This window comes from Passer domesticus, chromosome 2, assembly GCF_036417665.1.
Source record: "Passer domesticus isolate bPasDom1 chromosome 2, bPasDom1.hap1, whole genome shotgun sequence".
Taxonomy (NCBI): Eukaryota; Metazoa; Chordata; class Aves; order Passeriformes; family Passeridae; genus Passer; species Passer domesticus.
Genome location: NC_087475.1, coordinates 44,796,773 through 44,810,432, shown reverse-complemented (window position 1 = coordinate 44,810,432; position 13,660 = coordinate 44,796,773).

Here is a 13,660-nt window from a genome sequence, read left to right as displayed (position 1 = left end):
GGTATTAGATCTTATGCAAAATTCATACCATTACTGTTCCCTCCCCTCACCTCAAAAAAAACCAAAAAACAAAAAAACTCCCCAAAAAACCTAAAAAAAAAACCACCCAAAAAACCCAACTGTGTCTCTTCTCCCTCTTACTTTTCTGTCCTCAGATAACTTCCTTGTTTCCCTTTTGATCTTTCCTGATTATATCACTTTCTGGATTTTGTTCAGATCTTCAGAATATATCCTCGTTACTTCAGCTGGTTTAGCTCTACATTTGTCTTCTAAACTCTTTTTTTATTGTTGTTGATTTGTTTTGCTTTTCTAACATTTTTCAGTTCCTCTATACATGGCAATCAACCTGTGTAAAAAGTCCACTTCTGCATAATGCCTGTGCATTTAACTCATCTGTCTCTCACCCCTTGTCTCTCTCAAGCTGATGAAGTTAAATGCTGACTATCTCACTTATATAATTCTGATAAATTCACCTGAGCCCAAAAAAAATCTGGATATCCAATTACCTGGAATATCTTTTCAATACTTAATTTCTATCAAGTTAAGCGCATTATACTGCAAAAGTTAGTAGTTAAAATCACAGATCTACTTATCAGTATGTTCCTATTGATCAAAAGCTGTCTTCGGTAAATTCAATAGGGTTTTCAAAGTGCCAGGATTCCATATTAACATTGACATCATCTTGACACTTTGCTTTTCATGTTAGTAAATTTTAATGTGAATTTAATTGCATTGAATTTTTTTATCTGCATTCTTAATTGTCAATATAATTTAAACTTGATGTGTACTAGGAAGATGAAGTTCAGAGGAAAGGGAATTGGTTCTAAAGCAAATCCAAAGATCTTTCTTTTTTATGTATCACCTTAAGAAAATTAAATGTCAGAAAGAGACATAGAAATAGCAAATTAGGATTTTGACTTTCTTTAAAAGTTTTCTATAGAAAACTTTCTATCCATTTTCTATAGAAAGTTTTTCTCCATTTCTTATAGAAAAAGTAGGTGAGTAAATAAAATTAGATTTTTTCTTCTTCAAACTACATATTGATTTATTATGTCACATTTCCATAAAGAACTGAAAATAAAAGCATTACAGAATTTATTTCAAGACCATAGAGAAAAAAAAATAATATATATACTATTACTGAGAGGGACACAGCAAATTTCTAAAGAACAGTACTAACAGGCTCCAAATATTCCTTCTGTTGTCTGTTGATATGACAATACTCTTAAGTCACAAAGCTCTAGTATAGCTTTTGCCTTTTAATAAAGTGAAAAAAGAACTTTCAGAACAAAAGAACACAGTCACAATGATATACAGAGACATTAGAAACATAGCATTTTAAAATGAAATTTCATGCCAATAAAACACTTCATTTTTGATTGTTTTCTTGACAGATTTTTTTTGTCTAAATGAAGTCGGTAAGAATGAAACAAAAAACAAAATGAAACTTATTTATTTATCTATTTATTCTTCTACAACAAGCTCTAAATAAACTATTATCACAAGCATTATTAGACCATGTAGAAGTAACCTATTCTGTTTTAAATTAGACTGAATAGAAGCAAATAGAGCAATCTCCACTACTGGATTTGCAGCAATTGTTTGAAATGGAAGATAAGGGCAGAAGAAAGGACAAAGTCTCTGAAAAACCTCATGAACTAAATATGAGGCTCAGTCTTTAGCACCCCATTAATGGACTGAATTGCATTTTTCAGATCAGTACTCCTGTCTCTTCCCTGGTTTGTGATCCCATACCACAGGTACACAGGATGTAGGTCTGTGAGTTTCTCAAACATCTCACCTGGTACACAGTCTAAGGAGCAGAAGAGAGTAATTAGGCAACAGTTCCTTAACAGTTCCCTTGTAAAAAAACTGTGCCACAGCCATGTGGTGCGAGCACACATTCATTATAAGACTGGGCTCCCCTCACCATCACCTGTCCTGATGCTTTTATCAGGACTCTGAAGCTTTTGAAGAGGTTCAGTGTACATACACAAGCATAAGTACAAGTGTGGGATCATGCATATGGATACTTGAACATAGTTAAATGTAGTGGTAATTTGCATCAATCCAGGAACCAGACATATACCATCAAAAATTCTTCAGAAGTTCTCACACTGAAATATTTTTTCTCATTTTCTAATGGAATTTTACTTTTGTGCACTTCAAATTATTCAGATATTTATTTATTGGAGTGGAGCTGGGAGAATCTGAAATATATTTTATGACTGGATTTAATTTGCTGTGATTCTGTACTTTTCCTATGTATCTAGAGATTTTAAACATATTTGTATAAAACTCCATGTCCATGTTGCTGAATCGTCTCTCTACATTCATAAAAACCTAAGGCAATATTTAGAACACTATTGCTCCGTGTGTGAATGTAAAAAGAACTGATACAAAAAAATTCTCTGAAACAAGGATTTGGCCTTATAGGTAGTTTTTCCTAAATAAACCTAAAAAAAGAACTGAAAAATAAGGATTTTGTCTCAAAACACATTGGGTTTTGAAACAGTTTTGCTGTCATGACTTTTTATGATTTATTTAGAAATTATGCTAAACATTTTCACATTTTGAAGTGTATGGTGATTTTTCCATAGATAATATTCTGTTCTATAATTTGAATTGCCATGTAAAAAAATAGAAAAATATCATCTCTAAAGCAGTTAACTTAAGCAACAGATTTCAAGGAATCATAGGAAGTTTACAGAAATTCAATGGAATGAAAAAAAAGCAGCCAACCATGTTAAGAGAACTATCTTATATGCCAGTAAACAGTGTTACATAACATTAGCCTGGAGCTATGTTAGCTTCAAAATATAGATGTATACATTTAACTTTTCAAGACATTTCGAGACAAGTTTAAGTTTCACAAATATAAAACTTCTACTGTTGCCTGAGAGTGAAAATGTTGAAATTTTTTTGTGTATTGGGTTTTTTCCCCAGACAAGTTTGATATAAATTCTCTTTGGTATATTGAACTAATGACTTCTAGTAAAATATTACTTTTACTTTCTTATGAATGTCTATGGACTACAAGATAACTTGCTTATTTGAAAGTGTTCTATGTCCTGGGAACAAAAAAAAAGATGCAATCATGCAAAAATTATTTTTAACTGTAGTTCTTGGCAATTAGTATACAGGTGAATGTAGAAAAAAGAAGGAATGGAAAGGATATTTTTTAACACGATTTTTAACAAATGTGAAAGAGGAACATGGGGAATGCACAGTGTTTGTGATTAAGAAAACAAGCGAAGGAAAAAAGTATGAGTGGTCTATTACTGTGGTGGTTTTTTTCCTCAAAAATTTCCTTGTTTATTATACCTTATCATCTTTCTGATGATAAACTGAAATAAAAAACTTATCCATTATATTGAGAAATATGCACAGTGTTAAAGGTAATATATACAAAGGAAAATTGTTTCTTGTCTACTTCTTTCCTCACACTCGTAATTTCAGATACATGTTTAACTGTCTCAATGGCACTTAATTTTATCATTAAAACTAGAACCTATACAACAAAAATGTTTGTAGAGACAGAAGAAATACTACTGTATTTCAGAGCTAATGTATACTATTAAATCTTCTGCTAAGCCTAATCTCTTAAGGTCTCCTTTTAAAATACTTCATCCTTTTTAAATCAGCCTTATGTGTGTAATGAGAGAAACTAAATTTGATTGCAATGAGTACTGTGTAAGCTATAACAATAAAGCTGTAGTAAAAATACATGGTAATAATCTACCCAATCAGTTACACAAACATCACCAAAGGAATCAAATTTAAACATGATAATAGTAAAATAATCTTACAGGTTTTTAGAATTGTTCATCCAGCAGAAGTAGCAAAGAGCTATAGCTTGCTTCAAATTCATGATATAAGAATACCTCATATACTTTGAGCTTTACTGTCTATTCCTCTACCATCACAGTTTTTCTACCAATCTTTATAAAGTACATATTCATGCCAACTTACTGTATGTCTTTCTGTACTTCAGGTTTCTATTTAATACAACAAACATGCTTTGGTCTCCTAGCAACTGGTCTTTTTATTTTGATTTTCTTGGTTTTCTACTTTCATCCTCAGGTTCCCAAGGAAGTTCCCTTTCACTCCTTTAAAGGACAAAGCTTAAATTATTCATTTTTAATTAACTGAAACTTTATGATGCTTCAGATGTAGAATTTGTTTTTACTGATATATTTGTATTTCCCTTATGATTTTTCCTTCAAATTATTTCAATAATTACTTGATATATTATTGACTTATAATACTGGCTGGTACAGTACCGAATGTTCCAATATTTTCAAAAGACCAAAATTTAGGGCTCAGATCCTAAATAAAGATGTTTCATACAACTTCCAGATAGACTGATGTCCTCTTTCCCCTTTATTAGAGAAGCTAATAAACTGCATTGCAGTGTTAAGATTGAGGCTTCTGAAATGTATGATATTTTTTTGAAAACCAAATTTATTCATCTGGAACATTAAGTAGCTATTAAGAACAAAATAACCATTCATTAAAAAACTAGAGTTTTTTCATCACTTTTTTTACTTGTCATATAAAACATTCTAACAACTATTTTTCACAGTACATGTAAAAAATTTCCTTGTCTATGTGGCAGGATGTGTCCCCCCGCTCCCTACCACAGATAGCTGGTGCATATGAAAGAACCAGCAAAGCGTGTTATGGGTTTAGGAGGATGCTTGTGCACAAAAAAACTCAAGAAGCAGTCAGAATAGCACAACAAGTCAATTTTATTTGTTGCACTAGAAATTAAATACATACTCACCCCTGGATATTGGAGAAGCCACTGAGCAGGAGGTAGAGATACAGCATTTCTCCTGAGCAGGAAGGGAAGGAGGGCAGCATGCCTTTAGGTGATCCCCTGGATGAAAACTGTGCAGCATGTCATCCTCTCTCCTCCATCTCAAGGCCACAAATTATATCTTCTCCTCAGGAGTGGTCAGTTTCAACATTATGTCACAGGGCCATGAGATGAGATCACAACGGCCCATGATCACACCTCCATGCCAACAACGACTTTTTTGTTGTTCCCCTTTCACAGGATGAATCCCACCAGGTGATCAATATATAGTTTTGTTTCTGAAGGTTATTCCTACCAGCTAACAATAAGTTCTTCTTCTACATTATCTTGTCGACGTGCACAACCACAGATGAAATATGTCAGGCCTCAAACCCATCTTTGGTCCCTGACAAAACAGGGTCATCTCTCATGCCAAAAGGGCTCAGGCGCAGCTATAAAAGAATCAACATTTTAGAGATGCAGGTGTGGGAAGAGATAAAATAAATATTCCTGACTGAGAGACACTGCTTTACAAAGACAATGAAAGGCACAAAAATTATCACAGAGCAGAAGTCTCCTACACACACATACCCTGATAAGAATTCAGGACTTCTCTCGGGAGTTTGGATGCAGATTCGAGAGTTACTTACCTGGAAATTGGGGGAGAGGATCTTGATGTGTGCCCCACCAAAAATTGAATGCTGGCATACATTGAATCCTAAGTTCTATTATTTCTTCAATAGCTCTGAAAAGTGCTCCAGGGACACTGCAGCTGCAAAACGCCTACCAAGACTAGCAAATCGCTGCCCCAGTAGTGCTCCCTCCACACTTTTCTCATTGGCACCAGCCTCACAGCCATGCAGCTTTTCCTGCTCCAGCTAGGATTAGGGTTATGTTTAGGGTTAGGGTTCTGAAAACCACAAAGCGCAGAGCTCCAGGGACACTGCAGCTGCAAAAGGCCTGCCAAGGCCAGCAGGGTGCTGCCCCAACATTGCTCCATCCATTGCATTTCTCCTTTGCACCAGCCACATCGCCATGCAGCTTTTTCTGCTCCTCCTAGAGTTAGGGATATACTTATGGTAAGGATTTTGACTTATGTCATGGTGAAAAGTTTGAACAGAATATTTTTCATACAGTACCACATTCCCCTTAGCATGTATTTTTTTAGTTTTAGTGTCCCTGGGTCTCTGTGTTTTTCTCTAGCCTAATCCTAAGCCTAACCCTTAGAGGACTCATTAAAGCCATTTTTTTTCTAAGGCTGAGATTCCTAGTACATGAGTGGTGCCAAGTAGAAAGGTTTAGGGGAGCAATGCTGGAGCTGTGTCATTCTCCCTTTTCAGTGTCTTTAGAACACCAGGCTTTGTGGCTATTTCAAGCCTTGCCTAAAACATATGTCTTACCCAACACTGAGCAGTAAAAGCAGGTTTTTACTGAGTTTCCCAGCACATGGCTGGTGTCAAGACAAAAAATTTTAGGAGAGCAATTTTAGGGTGTGGTCTGTTCTAGTTTTGAAGAGAACTCGACAAAACACTGCCAAAATTATACTTACAGAAATTTCCAAATCAGGAAATAGATTTACATGAAAAGACAGAAGAAGAAATTGATCAAATGAAATGGTTTATGGAAAATAAACCAAATCTGTACTGAATGGAAAACAATAAAGTGGGATGGGATGACATGAAGTGCAAGGAAGTGGACCAAAGCTTTCCAAATCAATCCTCATTGAAATAGCAAAATTCCAGTTCTTTTCATGAAAGGAAGGATTTATTTTCATGAAAGCAAATGAAATCCTATAAACAGAGAAGAAATTCTAAGAAACTGTCTGGAAGGGAGATAAAAATTAAAATGCAATAGAAAAAAATTAGAGTTTAGTTTTCATTTGTCTCAACACTGATTGTCAGGGGTATGTGGAGGAGGCATGCACATATGTCACATGCAGGAGGCAACCAGAAGATGAGGGAAAGCCTCGTCTCTGGGGTGACTTTGCCCTGCAACACTTCACATGGCACAGGCAGACATCAGGAGCCACGGTACTCTCCAGAGACATTCTCCTATCAGATGGCAAAGATCTCCACCAATGGACTGCAGAGGGATTGGGCCAATGGTCTCCCGTCAGTAGGCAGATTTTGGGAGGGCCCTGTGTCATGAACTTCAGGGCTCGCTCACTGCCTTGCTGGCTTGCTTCTTTGACCTGACCCTAGCTCATTTTTTATCCTTTTTGTCTTGGCTCCAGCCTGTGTTTCAGCTCACCAGCCCCAGTTGGCACTTGCTCACACCTCTCCATGAGATGTCCTGCCTCTCCATGTCCCCGAGTGCCACCCTGCTGCTCTGATCTAGCCCTTTCCTGTGGTTCCCTCTGCGACCCTGTCCACAGCTCTGTACCTCCTGCCTGAACCATCTGCATCCAACCCTTCCCACCTCCAAGCCTGCCTGCCACTGTGATCCTCACTGTGCCCCTGTTCAGGTCCTGGAGCTCCTGCCCAAGCATCCACTCACTGCGTGTCCAGCTGCCCATCCCCACAGCAGCTGTGCCTGTGGAGTCATGCCTCTCCGAGAGTGCGCAGGCTCAGCTGCAGGCAGAGCCCAGCCCCCCACCTTGTGGACATCGATGGCACTCCCCAGTCCTGCTAGTGGTAAGGTCTGCTTTTCCATTTTCCTTCCTCTTTTTGTCTTTTCTAGCCCTCTTTAGTAACTATTTTTTTTCTTTTTTTTTTTTTTGTTTGTTTGGGGGTTTTTTGTTTGGTTTTTTTGTTTGTTTGTTTGTTTGTTTGTTTTTTGTTTTTTGTTTTGTTTTTTTTTGTTACCAATGAATGGTTCTCAGATTCAAGGTTGTCTTGTTTGACTTAATTTCATTCTTTGCCATTTAATTTTAAAAGGACTCCTTTAAGTTTCCCACAGTGAAAGATGATGACTTCTTTCTCAATATGTATGTTATCAAGCAGTAATAAAGGAGTGAAGTACAAAATTAATGGGCTTAGATTTGCTGACCATTGCATTTAAAACTGCTTCATAACTTTCTCATAGCTCAGATATCTTCATTATAGGCCCCAGCAGATGAGGTTGAAATGCCTATTCTGCCTGGAAGTTAAGCTGATTCAAGAATTAATTCACAGGCCAAGCCACTTCTACACCAAAATGGTGGTGTTATTCCACTGCTGCAAATAACATCCTAATAATTATAATGAAGGTTAAGGTTTAAAGGTTCTTCGTAATTGTTTTGGCAGATATAGAGTTAATTTTCTTCATGGTATCTTGTGTGGTGCTGTTCTTTGGATTTGTGACAAAAAAAAGTAACACACTTATGTCTTACCTGTTGCTGAGCAGTGCTTACACAGCATCAAGGCCTTTTCTGCTTTCCGTCCCACCTCACCAGTGAGTAGGCTGAGGGTGCACAAGATATTGGGAGGGGACACAGTGGGGACAAACAATCACAAATAGCCAAAAGCATATCCATATCATTCCATGTCATGGCATTTTGGTCAACAATAACAGCTGGGAGGGCAAAGAAGGAGGAAGAGGAAACATTCAGACTGATGATAATTTGTTTTCCCAAGTAACAGTTACACATGGTGGTGTAACCTGCATTCCTGGAGGTGGCTGCACACCTGCCTGCCAGTGGGAAGCAGTGAATTAATTTCTTGTCTTGCTTTCTTAGCCATGCAGCTTTTGCTTTAACTGTTAAACTGTTTTCATCTCAACCCATAAGTGTTCTTACTTTTACTCTCCCCATTCTGTCCTTTATTCCTCTGTGGGAAAATGTTGAAAAGCTGTATGGTGCTTAGCTGCCTACCAAGGCTAAACCCCAACCTATTCAGATATAGAAACTCTTTTGTTTTGGATTTCTGATGCTGACACTGTTGAATTCTATACTGAGAGTATAAGACTGTTTTAAAGGGTTAAGAAATAATTTATTTCTTTTTCACTGATATCTGTATACTCCAGAAATTTGTGGCCAAACCAAAAGCTGACTCAATCATTATCTTTTTGGAACTCTTATTTACCATGTTTCTAGATGAATTTTTCTCTTGGACTTATTCACAGTATGTGCATTTTTATAAACACAGAATGTGTATTAAGAATATTTTATTCAGGCAGAAGTTGATAAAGGAAACATTAGAAAGATCTGCTCATCTTCCATTCCCTACATTTCAGTATTCTGATGCCAGCGCTGGACTCTGACTGGTGAGGAATACAAAAACTAGACTCTCTTACTAAAAGGCTTGCCATACAGAGGTGGTCTTTAAGCTTCTAAGAGCTAAGAAGAGCTGGTCTTTAAGCTTCTTTTAAGACCAGTGGAGGAAAAAAATATGTTAGGATTAATTCATCTCGTTCTGAATTTCTTTCTAAAAACCTCACATGAACTCTATTTGGAGTCTTGAGAAAAAAAAAAAAGTAGCCTAAGATCAAATATTCTTACAAATCTACCTACTTTCCTAAATTTTTGTAGTTCATGACATTTGAAGGGCCCTAGAAGACACTTGTAATACTCCAGATGCCTTCCCAAATAAAGACATTAATTTGCCACAGTCTTTGCAGCCCATTAAGATGTATTAGATCACTAGGGGATCTCGAATTATCCAAGAAGATTAAGTGGGGGCAATTGAAACAATCACACAGTTAGATATAAGACATATAGAGAGAAGTTTAATTACCAGAAATATGAAGTGTTTCATCTTGTTTATGTTATTTGATTACCAGTGCACATAAAGAAATTCCATTTAAAAAAAAAGTGAAATATCTTAGTTTTACTAACACAGGCTGCAGAAGGATTGCCATTATGACCAAAGAAGAATTAAGAGTGGCATAAACATGCAATTCTTCCATCCAGTAATCATGATGGGGGGTTTGTCCTATTTACTTTTGATCTGATTGATGTTATCCTCCAGTTTGAATAAGTCATACAGTTAGGCTCGATACTGCTTAATAAAGAGGATTTCTCATCCTGAAGCAGAGCTGTACTAAGTTATATAAGTGGTTATAATAAGTGGTTAACTTATTTTCTGATTAGTTTGGAAAAAAAAATTGGAAAAAATCAAAAACAGAGACAGAGAGGTACCTCATAAACAGTGTGGATGACAGAGGTCCAGTATTGTAGGTAATTCTTTTACATATATATACCCTAAATGACTCCCTAAAGCGAGGGAGGGAGGGAGGGAGGGAGGGAGAGAGACATATTTTCGCTGTTCATGGCTCACTCTGGCATGCCTTTGCAGCTGCAGTATGCCTGGAGCTCTGGGCTTGTGGTTTTTAGAAACCTAATGCTAGGCATAAGCCTAACTCCAGGAGAATGAGCCAAAACTTGCTTGGGGGTGAGGCTGGCACCAAATAAAAATATGGAGAGGGAGCCATGTTGTGGCAGTTCTGTGTTCCACTTGGCATGCCCTTTGCACCTGCAGTAAGCCAGAAGCTCTGGGCTTTGTGGTTTTCAGAACCCTAACCCTAGGTGTAACCCTAACCCTAGGAAGAGCTGTAACAGCAGCCTAGGTCTAAGGCTGGTTCAAAGGAGAAAACCATGGAGGGAGCAATGTTGTGGCAGTTCTGAGTTCCCTTTGGCATGCCTTTTGCAGCTGCAGTATGATTGGACCTCTGGGCTTTGTGTTTTTCAGAACCCTAACCCTAGGCATAACCCTAACCCTAGGCTGAGCAGTAAAAGCAGCCGTGTTCTGCATCTGGTACCAATTAGAAAGTTTTGGAGGGAGCAATGTTGTGGCAGTTCTGTGTTCCCTTGGCTTGCCTTTTGCAGCTGCAGTGTGCTTGGAGCTCTGATCTTTGTGGTATTTGCAACCATCACACTAGTCATAACCCTAACCCAAAGTGAGGGAATAAAACGTGTATTGGGGTGATTCTGATGCCAAAGAGAAATGTGGTGAGGGAGCCATGTTTTTGGTAGTTCTGTGCTCTTCTTTGCATGCCTTTTGCAATTGCACTGTGCCCAGAACTTTGTGCTTTGTGGTTTTCAGAACCCTAACCCTAGTCATAACCCTAACCCTAGTGTATAGCTATCTTTATGTCTGTTTCTTTATATTCTCAGGTGTTTCTCTTCTGAACGAGAAAATGAAAACCCACTCTCTTTGAAAGAAAGGGAATTAAAGTTGTTTTGTCACAACAAAATTCAAGTTGGGTGGAAACCTGAGAGAGCTCCAGTGCAATCTCCTGCCCAGAGCAGGGTGAGCTCTGGGGATGCCTGGATATTTGTCTATTAGGATCTTATAAACTTCAAATAATGAAGCCTACCTCTCTGGGCACCTGTAAGGACTTACAGAGCACAGGTCCCCATCTCAAAACACCGATAAAGCTAAAATTAACTACCACAGAGGGAAGTTTAGGTAAGTACAAGAGGGAGGAATTTGCATCAGGAAGGCTCTAATTTCAAGCATAGTAAGCCCTGGAAGGTCAAAGCTAAGATCTATTTAGCACATCCTGGTTAATGTATCGACAAAAAAGATCCCTTTGTGGCAAAATGTGGGAAAGGAAGAAACTGCTTATACACATATCACCTTAAGTTATTTGAATGGCATCCGTGTCCTGTGGATACCTGGAACTTGGACTGTATAAAAGTGGTACCACCAGAAGAACAACTCAGGAACACCCACCACCAAAAAGCCCAGGGTGAAGAAGGACCAATGGGATGCTGCTGGATCCATGGCTGGTGACTGTGTTCTGCTTGACCTCACTGTCTCTCTCTCCCTAGTCCCCCTTTTTTCTGTGTCTTTCTCTCTCTGTTTTATCTTTACTATTAAATAAGACCCATGTTATTGACTTCAGCATATGGTCTCATTTGCACCTTAATTAGGTCAGAGGCATCTCCCACTAATCAGATCATATTAGCACCTTGATTGCCTTCATGACTCTTATTTCCAATCAGAACCTCTCCTCTTTCAGGTTATACCCCTGTCCTGCCACCAAGCAGGTCGGTGAAGACCTTGGCTCCTTCGTCTCAGAGGCCTCCTCCCTCTTCATAGCCCCTCAGTGGGGCACTACTTTTAGGCTGTGTTCAGTCCCTGGGAAAATTTTTGTGTGATTTTCCTTGGCACACATTTCTGGATACATGGAGGATAACACTTTGGAAATAGTCCAAAGGTAAATGGTAAACTAGACCTAGACAATCTGATTGTCTTCTGCAGTAAAATAACTGGGTCTGTGGAGAAGGGGAGAGTACAGAGTGAGAGTCACTGTCTTTGAGTTCAGCAGTTTCCCATTCCTGAAACCTAGCTGGTATATGACAATGTGGGTGATAGGACAAGCAGAGGGGTAAAAGACAGCATGAATCAAGGTAGCAGTTAAGGGGTTCAACTATTTGTGAATGTGTCAGTATTTGGAGATGAGTAATACATGAAAGAAATTAAAGAAAGTGCAGTAAATAGTTGAAATACAGTGTGGGCCTGCAGCAGCCCCACAGGGCAAGGCTTCCTCAGGGTCAGGGGTGGTATCGGCCATCTATCGGTCTGGCTGGAGATGGTTCAAGCCAGTCAGAGATGGTTGGATTTTCCCTCTCCCCTTCTTATGTAGATTCCCAGTGGGAGCTGGATTGGGGACTGCCTCTGACTGGCTGGGACCAATAGCTTGACAGACATGGGGTGGAGAAATATCAGCACTTTGTGTCACAGGGTAGGGGACACCAACACAGAGGTTCCAGATGAGCTGACAACAGGCCAGGAAAGAAGAAATGCCAACCCAAAGCCTTGAGTAGGGCTCTGAGATGGATGATGGAGAGTGGTCACACCCATGATTTCAGTGATTGTTTTCTACTTCACCTTAGATCTTTTGGCACAGTTCTTTGAAGGACATTCAAAGTAAAACCACAATGTAAAGGGGAAGAGAATAAGTTCTCACTCTTGGATTTTGTTTTTTTAATTTTTTTTAAAAACTAATTTAAGTTATTTAAAGTCTCTAGTGAAGATTCTCTGCAAATAGATAAGCTGGCTAATAGATACAAGTAATACATACAGGTAATTAAAATGTTAAAGCATTATTTGTTTTATTAATAAACTTAGCTCCACTCATATACCCTATGTTCCCTTTTGCCCATGATGGAATTTAACAAAAATATTTAAATTTTAATTTCTGATTTTTTTTTTGAGAAATTAGTGACATTTCCATTAGAGCTGTCAGCTAGTATTTCCCCAGTCTTAATTTTTTCCTGCCAAACCATCATTCCCTTAAAAAAGCTGTTATAAGCTTGATGTTAACAACCTGCACTCCATTCCTAAATTGAAAAATCATAAAACTGCTGTCAGATTAAAAAACTGTGGTCTTGAAATCAGAAGAACAGAAGAGACTTCTCAGATAAGTGCTCCCCAAAGTAAAACTTTTTCAGCTTTTTCTTGAATTCTTTTATTGAGTCACAATTTTCTTGAAACCACATTAGCTATAAGACAGTATAAGGAATAGAGTACAGCATTGTCAGGATCCTCAGGTGGCCTCACTTACCTCATCTAGTACTTAGACAACTTTTCTCAACTATGGGAGGCACAGGTTCAATCAATTTTGGGTAAGAAAGAACTGAGATTTACCTTTTTTAATTCTTCTTTTGCTGCTCTAACCATCAGATTTGTACAACATGAGGGTACTAAGAATAATTTTTTGTTATGGCTTTACACTAAGGACAAGTTATCTTTTCTCAAGTGAAGAGATGGATATATCAATCAATGCATGAAGTATAATTTCAGATGATGGAATGGAGCTCTGGGCTCAGGAGCACATCTTTTGTGAATTAGAGTATCAATAAGATACTTAAATTAGATGTACTAGATGGCACAAAAATTATTTCTGGCTCAATTTTATTTTACCTCTTTTTCTCCAGACTTTTCTCTAGCCAGTATTTTGAATTATTTTAAAGTGTTCAATTTTATTAAATTT